The sequence below is a fragment of the Mangifera indica genome, unplaced genomic scaffold, assembly GCF_011075055.1.
Source record: "Mangifera indica cultivar Alphonso unplaced genomic scaffold, CATAS_Mindica_2.1 Un_0002, whole genome shotgun sequence".
NCBI lineage: Eukaryota > Viridiplantae > Streptophyta > Magnoliopsida > Sapindales > Anacardiaceae > Mangifera > Mangifera indica.
The window spans coordinates 367,788-386,234 of record NW_025401094.1 but is presented as its reverse complement, the minus strand read 5'-3'; the positions used below and the strand labels follow the sequence as shown (position 1 = coordinate 386,234).

At 27.5% G+C, this 18,447-nt stretch overlaps 1 protein-coding gene across 2 annotated transcripts in view; it reads right to left on the bottom strand.

Annotated features, from left to right (window-relative positions):
* The window catches only part of LOC123205127 (protein TOPLESS-RELATED PROTEIN 2-like), an 88,020-nt gene that overhangs the window by 55,282 nt on the left and 14,291 nt on the right, over nucleotides 1–18,447 (bottom strand). The window lies entirely within an intron of this gene.

Here is an 18,447-nt window from a genome sequence, read left to right as displayed (position 1 = left end):
CAAGGTTTTGTATCCCAATAAAATTTCAATTTGATAGTTTAGTTTGAGTTTAGTTCAAATTCTTATATAATAATATTGTTAATCAATTCAATGATATTATTTGTAAGGTGTTAATATTATTTATTTTATTAATAATATTAGTTATTTTTATAATAATCTTAAACAATATTTTTGATAAACTCAAACAAAACTATGGATTCACATCAAACTTCAATCAATCTATATTTAAATAGAACTCAACTGGAATATAATTTTAATTGCTTTTGTAGTTTATGAGTACTTCTACTACAACAAATTTATGATATGATTTGCGAATTTATATATTGGGTAAAGGACTCGTGAGAAGGTTTATGATGGTTTTAAGTTTACTGTGAATGATGGATTATCATCTCAATTCATTTACAACATAAAATAAAATGAAAATTCCACCAAATTCAACTCATTTAACACTTGAAATTACCACTCACCTCATTAATATATGGTGAAAAATAAAGAGTCACCGAGTAATAGGTAGACAAATATAAATAAATGTTTAGTTATGACTAAACTATATAACTACAACATGTGATTGGATAATAAGATTTTTTCTTATTTTAAAATTACTTAATTAGGTATTAATATATTAGGTTATATGAAAAGTATGTAAAAAAAAAATATATTAATCTATTATTTATTATTTATATTTTTTTAATTTATAAATAATAAAATATTTTAATAATATTTTATTATCAGTGGGGATATAACATATTATTTTATTTAGTTTTTATTATCATTTGTAATGTAATGCATTACTTTATTTAATTTATAAGTAATAAAAAATTGTCATGGTGATAAAACAGATAATAAAAAAGTTAATTTGATTACTAATTTCATCATATGTATTAATAGAGTACCAAATTAATCTCTTGGATTAGTTATAATTCTATTTTTAATTATTAATTTTTAGGGCAAAAATACTCTTATTTTTAATTAATATAACAAATAATATGAATAATATTTTAAAATAACTATACTTAAATAAAATAATATTTTAGTAATATTTTATTATATTTAGTAAAAACAATAATTATTTATAGGCATCAATTTTTATAATACTTTATGTTTGGTAACCTTGTAAGTAATGTTTTATTTTTTATAATAAAACATTATTCTAACCAAACATATTAGATAATTAATCTAATAAAACCACAGACATTTATCACATAACAAAAACTATACTCTTTAAATAGTAAAAATACAAATATCACGGTTGAAATTATGAAAAAAATCTTTCATAATTGTTAAGGAGATAAAATAGGAATTTTCATGTGCAAGGAGAAAAAAACCTTTTTTTCTTCTTTTTCAAAGTGGGGAGACTAAATAAACTTTTAGATTTTGGAGACATATTCACATGGGGGGTCTTTACTATAATTTCCCTTTTCGCTTTTTCTTATTTCATTCTTCATAAACTTGTTTGCATCTTCAAAGAAGTTGTCACATTACAGTGACTTTACTTTACATATTAAAGTAGGGTAATATTAAAATCAAACTAGTACCATAAGCTTAAATAATGAATATAATTTTTTACATAAATAATTATATGTTATCATATAATTGAATGTTGTTTTATCTTTAATTTAAAATTATTCAATTATATAGTTATATATCATTATTTATACATAAAATTATACTCGTAATATAAATTAAAGAGAGTTCAGATCAATCTAGCTCACAAACTTGGTGCATAACACGACCTAATTCGAAAATTATTTCAAATAATTATTAAATAAACATTATTTTTTATATTATCAGTTAAAACAACATAAAAAAATTTTTATATTCGAATCACAAATCTAAACTAGTTCAATTTAACTAAATATTTAAGTTGATTTAGGATGAGTTTAGCTTAAATTCTTATCTGATAATATTGTTAATTTTATCGATAATATTATTTATAAGTTGTTGATATTATTTATGCATAGATAACATTATTCATTCTAATGATAATTTGTTGCGGTGGAAAATAAAGCATAAAGTAGATAAATTAGCTAAACTCAATTATTAAAAAGAGTGCAATCAAGGGAAAATTGGTGGATAATGGTATCCTGCCATGGACCCCTTCACTTTCTTCTACTTGAATGACTATGACCAATCTACGTCGGCCATTATGGGATCCTCTTCTGGCAATACCCATATAAAAATATATATGTATATTTTGACATAACATTTTTTCAGAGCAACTCATTCCACAGAAGGAATACAAAATAATATATTCACCAAAACTACATTTTTTGTATATTTAGGGTATGCTTGGTTTGGTTAATTTTTATTATTAAAAATAAAATATTATAAAAAATAGATTATTTATAAATTATTATTATGTTTAATTATCTTAAAATAGTATTTTACTTAAATATTTAATTGTTTTAAAATATTATTCAAATTACTTGTTATATTTATTGAAATTAAAAGTATTTTTATTCTTAAAAATTAATAAATAAAGATAGAATGATAATAAAATTAAGATTGTCTTGATAACTTTTTAATACCTAAATAAACTATAGTAGTCAAAGTATCTCTATATTAGCTCTAGTTAGTAAATTCACATATTATACATGTTTATCATATTTTATCGTTTTAAACTTATTTAGTCATATCTTTAAACTCTAAATTGTATGAAACATATATTTTATATACTTATCATACTAAACTAACATTATAAGTTGTCATTTTTTTAATTTTTTTTTACAAAAAATAAAATAATATCATTTTATAATATACAAAATAATATTATTTTATATAAAATACATAAAACTCACTCCTAATCATAACAAATTGTATATTTTTTTCTTTTAAAATCGAAATCCCTAGTGAGAGAGAAAAAACTGTAACTTAATGTGAAGATAATGAATTTATTTTAACTTTGCAGAGAATAATTGATTAAAGTGGAGTTCTATCCCGTCAACAAAGTAATATTTATTAAAATAAGAAAAAGAGAATTGTATTGTAGAATTGACCAAAGACTCATTTGTTGTGGTGGAAAAGCAACTGAGCTGGTTTCCAGCCCCACTGCTATGTGCCCACAATTATCATAAAAGACATCAGTATGACTGTGACCAATCTAAATCTTTGAGTGAAAAACAGAGCTTTCATTAGTTTATAAACATTTTCTGAGTGTCCACGCTGGTAATCCTCGGCACTCTAAATCTAGGCCTTTGAAAATCAATCAAACAAACACACTGTTTTTGCTTACTTCCATGCCCGATCAACAACAAATTACAATTTCACACATTGTTTGTTAAATTATTTTCAGAACAAGAACTGAAAGTTCTTACCAGAAAAACATGGCATGCGTCTCTCTTTTTCTGATTACATTGTAAAATATATTCACTCATTAATTAGTATTCTTGAACTTGAAGTTCAGAGAGGAGAAAAGGTGCCAATTGTACCTTCTTTTTTCAAAATTTTTATTATTATAGTTTTATTTATTTTTAATCTTTTTATTATTAATTGTTAGAAAAACGGGCTATATGAAATGGTGCATTAGAGAAATAAAGATGACAATTTTAGGGTGAATTAAGGGTCTTCAACCCCGATAGAAAAATGATTTTTTAATAAAAACAAAAATAAGGATGAAAAAAATTATCACAATCTGCGAAAAGAATACATGTCGCCTCTCCCCGCCTCACCACCGTCCCCATCTTTATCTCCACCTATTTATATTAATATAATTACTTAAAATATTAACATATTTTTATAGTTTTAGATTATTTATATTTTTCAAATTTATTTATGATTTAGTTGTGTATATTAAGGTGATTAATATATGATATTTGTAACATTTGAAATAGTAGGTTGGTTTTAATTTTACTTAATTTTATTGTTTAATATATTTATGTTGTATTTAAAAGATAATGAGAAAAAATTTTTCCCCGCAGTGAGAGAACAGGAAATCCTTGTCATGCTTGCAATGGGGACGGGGACAAAGATATCAATCCCATCCCCAACCCACCCCTCCCCGTCGCCATCCTTACAAAGAAATATCATAAGCTAAAAACTCTTATCTTAACTCACGGTTTTATATTTCATTTGTAATTGAGATCGAACTAAACTAGTTCAATTTAATTAAGTGTTTAACTTAATTTGAGTTAAATTCGAATTGAAATTTCAATTTAATAATTTAGTTTAAGTTTAATTCAAATCTCTATATAATAATATTGTTAATCATGTTAGCCATATTATTTATAAGTTGTTGACACAATTTATCTCACTAATAATATTATTCATCCTTATGATAATCTCAAACAAACATTGTCAATAAATTCAAATAAACCCAATCTCAAACTAGTAATTATGAATTCATGTCAAATTTGAATCATTCCATATTCAAACAGAATTCAACTCGAATTTAATTCTAATTACTTTTGTAGTTATGAGCACTTCTACACCATATTGTTGCAACAAATTTTGGACAAAATCCACAAATTTGCAGATTAGGTCAAGACCTGATGAGAAGGCTTCTGAGGCATCATGATGTAATATACAAAAATTAAAAACATAAAAAAAAAATTATATTTACAGTGAATATGTATCAATTGGTTTTAAATTTATTGCAAATGATGGATTATCATCTCAATTCATTTACAACATGAAATGAAATGAAAGTTTCACCAAATTCATTTGATTTGACATTGAAAATGACCACTCACCTTCTTTATTTGTGGTGGAAAATGAAAAGTCTAAGTCGTAGCAAATAGATTATTAATGTGACAAAGACAAAGATATCTTCCATGAAGCCACATGAAAGAGATTAAATTTGACTCACATCCATCTTCATCTTCACGTGATGGGTCTCTACTCTTGTCTCTCTTTATCTTCATTATTTTTCAGTCTCTAGATATCAATCATTTAAAAGTCAGTCATAAAAAAAATATATATACACACACACACACACTCATAATCCATATTCATCTTCACATGGTGGACTTCCATTGTAATCTCGCTTCCTTGTTTTTTCTTAGTTTCGTGTCTCATCAACAATTAATTAAATTTTCACGCACTATTTGTTAAACTGTTTTCAGAACAAAAAAGAATAGAAACTCCTAACCAAAAAACCATGACATTTATCTCTTTTCGTGATTACATTATCTACTATATTCATTAATTAAATAGTATTGTCAGTGGTCTCTTTAACTTTAGTAAAAGGTATCAATAATGAAAAGACATTGCATTGGGACCATATTGGTTTAGTTTTAAAAATTAATTTAATTTAATTTAAATTTACTTAAAATAAATTTATATTAAATTTAAATTAAAAAATTCAGCTCTTTTTAAAACTAAATTAAATTTAAATTAAAAAGAGTTCAGATGAATTTAACTTACAAACTTGATATATAACTCGCTTTAGTTTGAAAATTATTTCAAATAATTTTTAAATAAACATCATTTTCTATATTATTAATTAAAAAGACAAAAAATTTATATTTATACCATAAACTTGAACTAATTCAATTTAACTAAATATTTAATTTGATTCAAATTGAATTTTAAATAAAATTTTAAATACTATTTATTTTGTTCATAATATTATTCATTTTTTCGAAGTAGGAAAACGGGGATTGTATTGTGTTGACGTCATTTGTTGTGGTGGAAAATGAAGTTAACACATTAGCTAACTTTATTTAGTGATCTTGCAAAAGCACCTAAGCTGGTCGACCTTGGTGTATTTAAAGTGAAATAAGGAAATTAAGTATCATCTAAAAACAGAGACATGAAAGTGACCTTTCTTCTTATGTAACAAAACATTAAACCAAAAAAGACTTGATCCAACTCAGGCAGGCAGCTTCAGCTTCGCACAGTTCTTCTAGCTTCGTAAAAGCAAACATATTTTGACAAAAGATGATGGAACTCGTTGAGAAGTAGAACAAAATTCTTTCAAATTAAAAACCAATTTGCCCAACATAGAGGGAAATGATAGCAGAGATGAACAGTATAGGCTAAATACTCGTCTTTAAACTTGCATCGACAAGCTTATTTTGACATAATATTTTCTTAGTCATACCACAAGAAAGTGCAAAAGGAGTACAAAATTTATACATTTCCATTCTCTTTTTGTAACTTTAGGGTATGTTTGCTTGGGGCAATTTTTTATTATAAAAAATAAAAAGTTACCAAAAAAATTAATTATTTATAAATTATTATTATGTTTGATAAAAAAATTTTAAATATAAATAATTATCGCATATGATTAGATGTAATAAAATAATATTAAAATATTATTTTACTTAAAATTTTAATTATTCTAAAATATTTTTATATTAATTTATATATTAATTAAAAATAAAAATATTTTTATTTTCAAAATTAATTTAATAATATTTTAATACCTAAGTTGAATATAGTAATAAAAGTATTTCTATATTACCCCTAATCAATAAATTTACATATTATATATGTTTATCATATTTTATCATTTTAAACATATTTAATTATATTTTAAACCCTAAATTATATAAAACTTGTAATTTATATACTCATTAAACTAAACCTGTATTATACATTATTATATTTTTAAATTCTTTTTCTTTGACAAAAAATGGAACAATATCATCTTATAATATACAAAAAAACATTGTTTTATATAAAATATATAAAACTTAATCCAAACAATGACAAATTATGTTTTTTTTTTTTTTCGTTTCAAAATCGAATCTTTTGTTAGAGAAGAGAACTGTAATTTATTGTGAACATGAATGAATTTTGCGGAAAATAATTGATTAAATTAGACTTTTACCGCGTGAACAAAATAATATTTACTGACCCAAGAAAAAGAGGATTGTATCATAGAATTGACCACCTACTTCATTTGTTGTGGTGGAAAATGAAAATAGAGTACTCTTGGCAAAGCAAAGCAACTGAGCTGGTTTTCAGCCTACTGCTAATGTACATACAATCATCATAAATGAGATCAGTACGAGACCGTGACCAATCTTGGTCAGGCCAGTATGAGCTGGCTTCCATTACAAAAGAGATCAATTATTACTGTTATTGTATGACAAGAATTACTGCTGCAGAACAAAAAGTGCAATAAAATGAAAACTGGTCTATGCCAGTATCCTGTCGTGGACCTGCTCACTTTGTTGAAGTTGAATGACTGTGACCAATCTAGGCCAGGCATATTGGGATATGAGATATTAACTAGGATAGTTTTTTTTTTTTCCTTATATTTATATATAATTTTTTATTTTATATATATATATATATATATTTTAAATATAAATTACCTAAAATATTTTTAGATTTTATATTCATTAAATCAAGATTTATTTAATTAATATATAAATTTATTTAATCAAAATATAAAACTCATCTATTCACCTAATTAAGGGTGAGAAATAAAGTAAAAATATAAAATTTTTTAACAATTTTGATAATGAAAAGATCTGTCTAACTGATCAATTTATTTTTAATCAATTTATAGAGCCACTTCGCTTATCCATAAACTGTAATGTATTCTCTGTAAATACAAGGGATTGAAGAAAATAAATTCGAAAGAGTTATTATGGAAATAAAAATAAAATAAAATTATACATATAATTTTTTATATATAATTTAGTTATATAGATTATGCATCATCATACAATTTAATAGTTTTGAATTAAAAATAAAATAATATCTAATTTTATAATTATATATTATTTATATATCTAAATTTTATATAAAAAATACACAAACATAATATTATTTATAAAAATAATGCAATTGAGTGTTGAAAGAGGTTAATTACGGCGTCGGACGGAGAATAACGCTTAGTGGAAATGTTAATTACAAGAACTATTGCTACGGAAAAAAAGTGCAATAAAGAGAAAACTGGTGGATACTGGTATCCTGCCATGGACCCCTTCACTTTCTTCTAGTTGAATCACTATGACCAATCTTATGTCAGCCATTATGGGATCCTCTCCCGGCAATACCCATATAAAAAAATATATATGTATATTTTGACATAACATTTGTTCAGAACAACTCATACCATAAGAAAGTGCAAAAGGAATACAAAATAATATGTTCACCAAAACTACATTTCCGTTCCTCTTTTTGTATGCTTAGCGCGTGTTTAGTTCTGATAGTTTTTTATTATTAAAAATAAAATATTATAAAAAATAAATTATTTATAAATTATTATTATATTTAATTATTTAAAAATATTTTTATATTATTTGATATATTAATTAAAAATAAGAGTAATTTTATCTTTAAAAATTAATAAATAATAATAAAATCAAGATTATTTGGATAATTTTTTAATATTTAAGTAGACTATAGTAATTAAAGTATCTCTATATTACTCCTAATCAATAAATTTATATATCATACATGTTTATTATATTTTATCATTTTAAATTTATTTAAGGGAAATTTAAATAAATGCCCTTTTTAGTGGGGTAATAAACTAATTTACCCCAAATTTTGGGGTTAAAGCATAAATACCCTTAAATTAAAGTATTTAAACGAAAATGCCCCAAATATCTCTTTAAATACCAAAACTACCCTTCTAATTTAAATTACTATTTTATTTAAGGGTAATAAACAAATTTACCATAAATTTTGGGGTCAAAGCATAAATACCCTTAAGTTAAAGTATTTAAACCAAAATGCCCCAAAATAATACCGAAACTGCCCTTCCTCTATTTCTATATAAACCACATACCTTCCTTCATTTTTAACATATCTGAGAGAGATTTCTGAAGAGAGAAATTAAGTTCGTGTTCAAGATTTCGGGCGTGAAGAGAAAAGTTCGTCATTACGAGGTATTTATCCCTGTCATTACTTTAATCGTTATTATTTTATTGATAATGCAATTATATGTGATATTTTATATAATAAATTATAGTTGTATGTAATATGTAAAATAATAAAAATTAGATAGGTTATGCTTTAAATATTATAGTAGTATAGGATAACATTATATTACTTCAATCGTTATTATTTTATTAATAATGTAATTATATGTGATATTTTATATAATAAATTGTAGTTGTGTGTAATAAGTAAAATAATAAAAATTAGTAGGGTATGTTTAATAATATTATTTTGTCAAATTGAAGTATGAAATAGATATAATTGTGTAATAGATATCTGTAAATACTATTTTCAGTCGTATTATTTATGTTGATTATATATTTGATTTAGGCAATATACAATTTAGCTCCAAATTTTAGGAGTTAAGCGAAAATACCCTTATATTAAAGTATTTAAACAAAAATACCCCAAATATCCTCTTAAATACCAAAACTACCCTTTTAAATTAAATTATTATTTTTTTAAAGGAAAATGCCAAAACATGATATATTTAAGTAATCACAATATATAATAGAATTACAGAATAGGTATAATTATGTAATAGACATCTGTAAATATTATTTTCAGTCGTATTATTTATGTTGATTATATATTTTATTGTAGGATTACTCTAAATGGCTGGATATGCTTCAATTAGATATGAGGGAAATTGGATAGAAAAAGGTGATAATGTTATAAAATATGTTGGAGGTAATAGGAAATTGATTAAAATCCCAGAACACACATCATTCGAAGAATTAATCGAAATAGTGAGCGACAAGTGTAATATAGATCGACGGATATTTAACATTCAGTTGAGTATGAAACCGAGACATCTCGACGACGGTGCTCCGATAGAAATTTCGAATGATGAGGATGTTGAGGTTCTTAACGGTCTATCTAACCTCTTCAAAGAATGTGTTCCAGTATTTGTTATAACTACATTTACTGATGATAGTTACGAGACTCAACAAGCGAATGAAGATTTTCAAGGTGGTGAGTCGAGCAGTTATCCAGAAAATCAAACTATAGGTGTAGAAGAGATGCAAAATATCCAGATCAATCCGAAACAAGAATTCTTAGAGGAAGATTTTGCACATATAAATGAAGTTAACGTTGATGCATTGTATCACGCAGAAGAATTCCTTAATGGGGGCGAAGCAACTTTTCCAGACTGGAGTGAATTTAATGGAAAGGTTGAACATAATATTCCAATCGAAGAACCAGAGATTGAAGAGAAGACCTATGGTAATAACGATATTGGAGGTATGAGTTATTTTCCAGAAATAAATCTTGCTGGTGGGAATGTTCTTACTGATGCATTTCATTGGTTACCACCTTTTCCTGATCAACCATCTACATCTAGAAACTCTAAAGCATCGACGGATACTGATTCTCCAAAAGTTGGTACATTATTTCCTAGTAAACAACATGTGATTGATGCGATAACTCAAGACGCGCTTCGTAGGGGATATCAATTTAGAGTGAAAAAATCAGACACGCTTAGATGGGTTCTTGAATGTCGTAACAAAGAATGTAAATGGCGTGCACGGGCAGTTAGGGTGGGAGAAACTGATAGCTTTGAATTACGTCGTTTGGATAGCTATCACACATGTTGCAGAAATCAGATATTACCTCATCATAGGCAAGCAGGTGCTCGAGCTTTGGGGCAGATTTTGAGGACCAAATTCATTTTAGTTGATCGTATTTATCGACCGAAGGAGATCATTGCTGATATCGCCGACCGATATAAAATTGATATATCATACGCACAAGCATGGCGGGCGAGAAATTGGGCGCTTCAATCATTAAGGGGGACACCGGAAGAGTCATTTATGTTGCTGCCAGAGTATTGCCTTAATTTGGAGCGTTGTAATCCGGGGACGGTGACACATATACTAACGGATGAGGAGGATCGATTCAAATACTTTTACATGGCGTTCGGTTGTAGTATCCGTGCATTTCAACATCATATTCGACCGGTTATTTGTATTGATGCTGCTTTCTTAAAGGGTCGATATCTGGGTCAACTATTTATTGCTGTCGCATTAGATGGGAATAATCAAATATATCCGCTTGCTTTTGGGATTGGTCCCCGGGAAGATCATGACACATGGTGCTGGTTTTTAACGAAGGTGCGGGATTGTATTGGTGAGGTACCTCAGTTGGCCATCATTTCAGATCGACATGTCAGCATATTTTCTGCATTGGCTGAAGTTTTTCCTGGTGTGCATCACGGTTATTGTTGTCACCATCTCCATTGTAACATGCGGTCCAAGTACAAAAAGAATGCTAAAGTCGCATGGATGTATTGGAAAGCAGCCAAGGCGTACACTGAATTTGAATTCCAACAGGTCATGAAGTCACTGTCCCGTTTGCACCCTGAGGCAACTGCATACTTGCATGAAGTGAGTTTTGATCGATGGGCACGAGCATATTTTCCAGGGCATAGGTACAATGTAATGACTACCAATATTGCTGAGTCATTTAATGCCTTAGTCAAACATGCTCGAGGTTTACCTATTACTATGCTGATCGAGTTCATTAGAGGTACATTACAGCGATGGTTTTATGAAAGAAGAAATCATGCCAGTAAGTTCATATTCACTGTTATACTATGTTATAAATATGTGTTACTAAACTTATACTTGATTACTAACCAGATGAATTTATATTTATATGATTTACAGATGAAAGAAGAAATCATGCCAGTGGTAGGAGGCATAGGCACGGGATCCGGTGATATGTGCTCAGTGGTAGCGGGCCTAGGCCCGGGACCCGGTGATATAAGCTCCTCGATAGGGTCGCTAATCGGGCACGTGGGAGGGGGCTGAACAGAAGCATCAACAGGAGGAGGAGCAACGATCGGAGAACTGACGTCACGAGGACTCGATGGTGCATCTCCTGAAGCCGAAGAAGATCGACTATCCGATATCCCTGTATATCGGATGATATCCTCATACCACTCCGTATCTCTCTCAACAGGAGATAAATCTAATGGAAAATTAACATCATCCTACAAGATATTTATTTTCAGTATTCATTATTGTCATATCCAGAGTATATGTTAATATTTAATTAATTAGTACTTACTGGATCTCCAGTGAAGATAGCTGAGATAGAATCCCATCCCGGAATGTCCTTCGTGTGCCATCTCAACATTCGGGCGGCTCCAATATACGGCGACTCGTCTACCCATCGAAATAACGAGTCCAGCGTCTCATAAATCCAAAACTGCAATATCAATATAAATCGATTATTGTATATATTTACAATCATATTAAACTAATTTTATTTTAAACATTCATTTTTTGTTTGAATTAATAAATATCATAATTACCTGAAACGCTAATGGAAATCCCATAATGCCATACTGCTTAAGCTGATTTTCCTTTTTCTTTTTCGGACCGGAATCAATAGAAATTCGGGAGATGTTATCGCATATAGAGCGATATGTCATCTGCCACACTCGTACTCCCCACGGGTATGCATTAAACCCATCCAGATGATCAACTAATTGTAATATCTTCTGGGGAATTGTTTTCCTCAAGTCACTCCCTAATAACCCCATGTGAAGATAAAACAACAATGCCAACTTAACTGCATCAGTGTCATCCTCCCCCCACGGTCTCTGCTGAAAAACACGACTCAAATCAGCATATGTAACTGATTTACAGCCGTGAAAATATGTCTGGAGGATCCGATCTGTAGCCTTCGATGGAATGTAGAGGTCGATATCTACCAAATGACTAAATCGAAGGCCTGTCATAATAGCAAACTCATACGCACTGAATCTGACATCCACGTCGTTAACCCGAAACCATAACTCCTCTCCCGAAGTCACCTTATTTACCGCTCGAAGGATGAAGGAATGTATTAGGACCCCACTGAATCGACTATCCTTCAACTCTAGGAAGTGTCCGAAGCATGTACGTCGAAACATTTGTAATTGTCTCTCTGTTAATAATTTTTTGATCACGGCTCCAATATCTCTATATCCACGTGTAGTAACTTGAGCCTTGAAGTGTTTTTCGAGAGGAAATCGCAGTTCATCTTTGCTTTCGTCTCTTTTCCTCTTTTGTACAGCTACCTGTATGAAAATTAAATTACAATTATATTAAATTTATATAAATTTTATGGAAGAAATTATTCAATTTTATACATAGAGGCCTTATTTTAAAAAATAGATATCAAATTCGAATTCTACACGTCAAAAAACCTTAAGATGGTTAAATTTTAATTTAATCGCATATGGAAAATATCAAAAAAACCCTAAAATTTAATAGAATTGCATTCTGCCCCCCTGATTCTAACCAGAGGAAACGCATGCTGGATAACTTTGAAAAACAGCAATTTCGCCCACCACGCGAATTCGCGTGTCTACCACGCGAATTCGCGCGTCAACCTCGCGAATTCGTGAGTCAACCGCACGAATTCGGGGGGTTGACCGTAAGTTTGCCAGCCCACCAAGTTTTCTAATTTCTATTATTGCCCACCACACGATGAAAAATGCAGTTTCACCCCCAACCACACGATTCCGTGTAGTCCACGAAGTTTGAAAAGTTCAAAACACCTCCCCGTCTACACGAATTCTGACCACACGAATTCGTGTGGTCACTGCGCCATTCGCGTGGTGACTGCCGAATTCGTGTGGCCATGTTTCACCCTCCAAACTTCGTTTTTCAAACTCCATTTCAACAACAATCAACTCTACACCTAATCTAACATAAAAGCCCTAACATAATTCATCACAATCAGCAAACAATCAAGCATTTTACACCCAAATTTCAAACCGAACCCTAACGCAATTTACACCCAAATTTCACATCAAATCGCTCAAATTGTGAAATGAAATGCATAAAGAGATGACAAGGGTTGTTTTACTAACCTTTTTGTCCATCGTCGTTGCCGGAAAAGTCGGAAAAATCGTCGGATCAAGTCGGAGTTGCCGAGTGCGCGAAACGTGAGTTCAAAACGGACTGTTTTCGTGTGTCTGGCTTTTGTGCGCGTGGTTATGGAGTATTTTGAGTGGAGGGGCATTTTCGTCTCTTCGTAATTTTGGGGCATTTTCGTTTAATGTTAAAAGTTTGGGGTAATTTCGTTTTGCCCCTTAATCTTTGGGGTAATTATTTTAATTTCCCTTTATTTAATCCTATTTTTTAACCCTAAATCATATAAAACATATATTTTATATACTTATAAAACTAAATTAGTATTTAAGTGGTCATATTTTCTTAATTTTTTAAATAAAAAATGAAATAATATTATTTTATTATATACAAAATAACATTAATTTATATAAAATATATAAAACTCATTTTTAATCATAATAAATTATGTTTTTTTTCTTTTAAAATCGAAATCCTATATGAGAGAGAGAGAAAAAACTGTAACTTAATATGAATATGATGAATTTATTACAACTTTATAAGGGGTTTGGTTTGTGTAATAATTTATTACCAAAATAAAAAGATTATCTTGAAGATAAATTATTTAAAAAATTATTTAGTATAAATGATTACTATATTTGATAAAATTTGATAAGTATAAATAATTATTATATTTGATTAAAAATATTAAAAGATTAATAGTAAAAATTTACTTAAATATCCTTGAATATAATTATTTTTAAATATTTTTTTATTATTTATTATGTTAATTAAAAATAAATTTATTTTTATCTCAAAAATTAATAAATAATAATATAATTATAATAAAATCTTTAAATATTAAAATAAGAATTATAATCAGATTACTATTTATATTATTTATTAGGTCAATATTAATAATAAAATATTATTTTGATATTTTATTATTAATAAATCAAATAAATTATAAATTATAAATTATTAAGATAATTTCCGGAAAACTGAAATCAAACCCCCTCTATAAAGAATAATTGATTAACGTGGAAGCTCACCACGTGAACAAAATAATATTTAGAATTGACCACTTTCTTCATTTATCTGTTGTGGTGGAAAATGAAAACAAAGTGCTCTCGCAAAAGCAGCTGAGCTGGTTTCCTGCCCTACTGCATCATGAAAGAGATCAGTACGATTGTGACCAATCTAGGTCAGGCCAGTATGAGCTGGTTTCCATTACAAAGGAGATCAATTATTAGACTTAGAGTGCGTATGGTTGGGGAAATTTATTATTATTTTGATAATCTATCTTTTATTCCCTTGTTTAGTTTATCAGTAATAAAAGATTACAGTAATCTTCTATTACTAATATTGACATGACAGGTAATATAGGTGGTAATTTGATTACCACTTTTACTTTAGATATTTAAAGATTACTAAGGTAATCTTGAGTTTATTATAATTATATTATTATTTATTAATTTTTTGAGATAAAAATAAATTTATTTTTAATTAATATGATAAATAATATAAAAAATATTTAAAAATAATTATATTCAATGACATTTAAGTAAAATAATTTACTAGTAATCTTTTGTTATCTTTAACCAAACACAATAATTATTTATACGTATCAAATTTTATCAAACATAGTAATCATTTATATCCAATAATCTTATAAATAATTTATCTTTACGGTAATTTTTTTATTTTAGTAATCAAATATTACCTAAACTAAACGTCCCTTAGTTATTGCTGCAGACAAAAATGTACAATCAAATAAAAACTGGTCTATGCCAGTATATTGCCGTGCAGTCGTTCACGTTTCTTATGCTGAATGACTGGAACCAATCTACGTTAGGCACATTCGGATATGGGGTATTAATTAAAAGAGTTTACTTTCTTTTATATATATAATTAATTTTTTATTTTATATATATTTTAAAACAAAAAATATTTTTAAATTTATACTCAGTTAAAATTTATTTAATTAATATATAAATTTATCTAATTAAAATATAAAACTCATTTACTCATTCAATTAAAAATGATCAATAAGATAAAAATATAAAATTTTTTAATAACTTTAATGATGAAAAGTTTAGTCAATTATCAAACACTCAATTAATCAATTTATTTTTAACTAATTTATAGAGTTACTCTATTTATCCATAAATTACAATATGTTCATCGTAAATACAAAACATTAAAGAAAATAAATTTGTGAGAGTTACTATAGAAATAAAAATAGAATCAAATTATGCGTATATATATTTTATATATAATTTAATTATATAGATTATGTGTTATCATATTATTTGATAATTTTAAATTAAAAATAAAGTAACATCTAATATCATAATTACATATCATTTATATACCTAAATTTTATATAAAAATATATATATATATATATAATATTACTCATAAAAATAATACAGTTAGATGCTGAAAGATGTTAATTACAACGTCGGATGGTAACAGAAATAGAGAATATAGATGTACGCGCATAAGTTAATAGACGGTATAAACAGCCCAAAAAAAACATAAGAGAAAATATCAGTTTTGAAACTATATTTGGAAAGCTAATAAATTTTCTTTTTTTAATGTTATTGGGTAACTCTTATTATTAACTGATTTCATTGACAATAACAACTGACTGAGTGTTACTTAAATTTTATAAAATTAATAGACTAGGGTTAGACAATATAACTAATCTTGGATGAGAATAAGTTTTATCATATTTCATTTGCATACTTTATCAAATGGTACATCACAGAATTATCGTAAGCCAAAAAGTCTTATCTCAACTCAAGGCTGTGTATTTCATTTACGATTAGATACGAATCAAACTAATTTAATTTAATTAAGAGTTTAACCTGATTCAAGTTAAATTCAAATTCAAATTTCAATTTGATAGTTCAATTTTAAGTTTAGTTCAAATCCTTATATGTTAATATTATTAATCTTATTAACGATATCATTCTTAAGTTGTAAATACTATTTATTTCATTAATAATATTATTTATCTTTATAATAATATCAAACAATATTTTCAATGAGTTAAAATGAACTTAATTTCGAACTAACAATTATCGATTTACACCAAACTTAAATCAATTTATATTCAATTTGAATTCAATTCGAATCTAATTTTAATTACTTTTATAGTCTATGAGCACTTCTACGACTATAGATTGTTGCAACAAAGTTTGAACACAGTCCATGGATTTACAATTTAGGTTGAGGCCTCACGAGAAGGTTTAAAAGCCATCATGACGCACTGTAAAAAAAATTAAAAACATAAAAAATTCATATTTACAATTGACACGTCTCAATTGGTTTTAACTTTACAGTGAATGATTATCATCTCAATTCATTTACAATATAAAATTAAAGTTCCACCAAATTAAATTTATTTGACACTGAAAAATGAAAAGCAAGTAGATAATTAATCTGACAAAGACAAAGACACCTTCCAAGAAGCAGCCGCAAGAAAGAGGTTAAATTTGGCTCTCATGCATCTTCATCTTCATTTTCATGTGGGGGGTCTCCACTATAATCTCTCAGCATCTTCACTATCTTTTAGTTTTCAAATATCAACTATTCAAAAGTCAATCAAAAAAGATATGTGTATATACTCATAAATTTCGTTCACCCATTTTAATGCCACTAAAAATACCTTTGCTCACAGTTTGATTTTTGCTTTTGGCTCCCATACATTCAAATATATATTTTGGAAAATGAAGAGTCAAGTTGTAGGAGGTAGACAATTAATCTGACAAAGACAAAGACATATTCCAGGAAGCAATCACATGAAAGAGACTAAATTTGACTTTTATGCATCTTCATCTTCATCTTCATCTTCATGTGGTGGGTCTCCTTGTAATCTCTCTTCATCATCACTATCTTCCAGTCTTGAGATATCTTCCAGTCTCCAAATATCAACCATTCAAAAGCCAGTCAAAAAAGATATGTATATATAATCATAAATCTCATTCACCCATTTTTTATTTTTGCTATTGGCTCCCATACGTTCAAATATATATTTTGGAAAATGAAGAGTCAAGTTGTTGGAGGTAGATAATTAACCTGACAAAGACAAAGACATCTTCTAGGAAACAGCCACAAAAAAAATACTAAATTTGACTCTCATGCATTTTCATCTTCATCTTCACATGGTGGGTAAGGCTCCATTGTAATCTGTCTTCCCTGCTTTTCCTTATTTCAAATCTCATAAACTCATTTGCATTTTCCACCTAACTGTACTTTATGGAGACCTACAACATGAATAAAGTGATTTTAAACTAAACTGATTTAGTTTTGAAAATCAATTCAAACTGAATTAAATTCATTTAGAATAAACTCATATCAAACTCAAATAAGGAGAGTCAGTTTTCTATTTAGCCCAATTAAACTTAAATTAATTGTTAAAAACAAGTCATTTAGTTTATAATTCAATCTAGTTTAATAATTATTTTAAATAATTGTTAAAATGAATCATTTGATATATAGTTCAATCTAGTTTAATAATTGTTAAAATGAATCATTTGGTTTATTATTCGATAAAATGAGATTAAAAATTATATATTTGAATCATATTATCAGAAAATGAGAGAAATTTACTTGAAAATTGATGAGAGAAATTAAAATTCTCATTACAAGGCATTCAAGCATAAATGAGTTATTTTAAGCTAAAACACAAGTTGTGACGGTGCAAATTTTCGGTCAAAATTGACTTTGATAAGACATTGCTTAAAGCTTT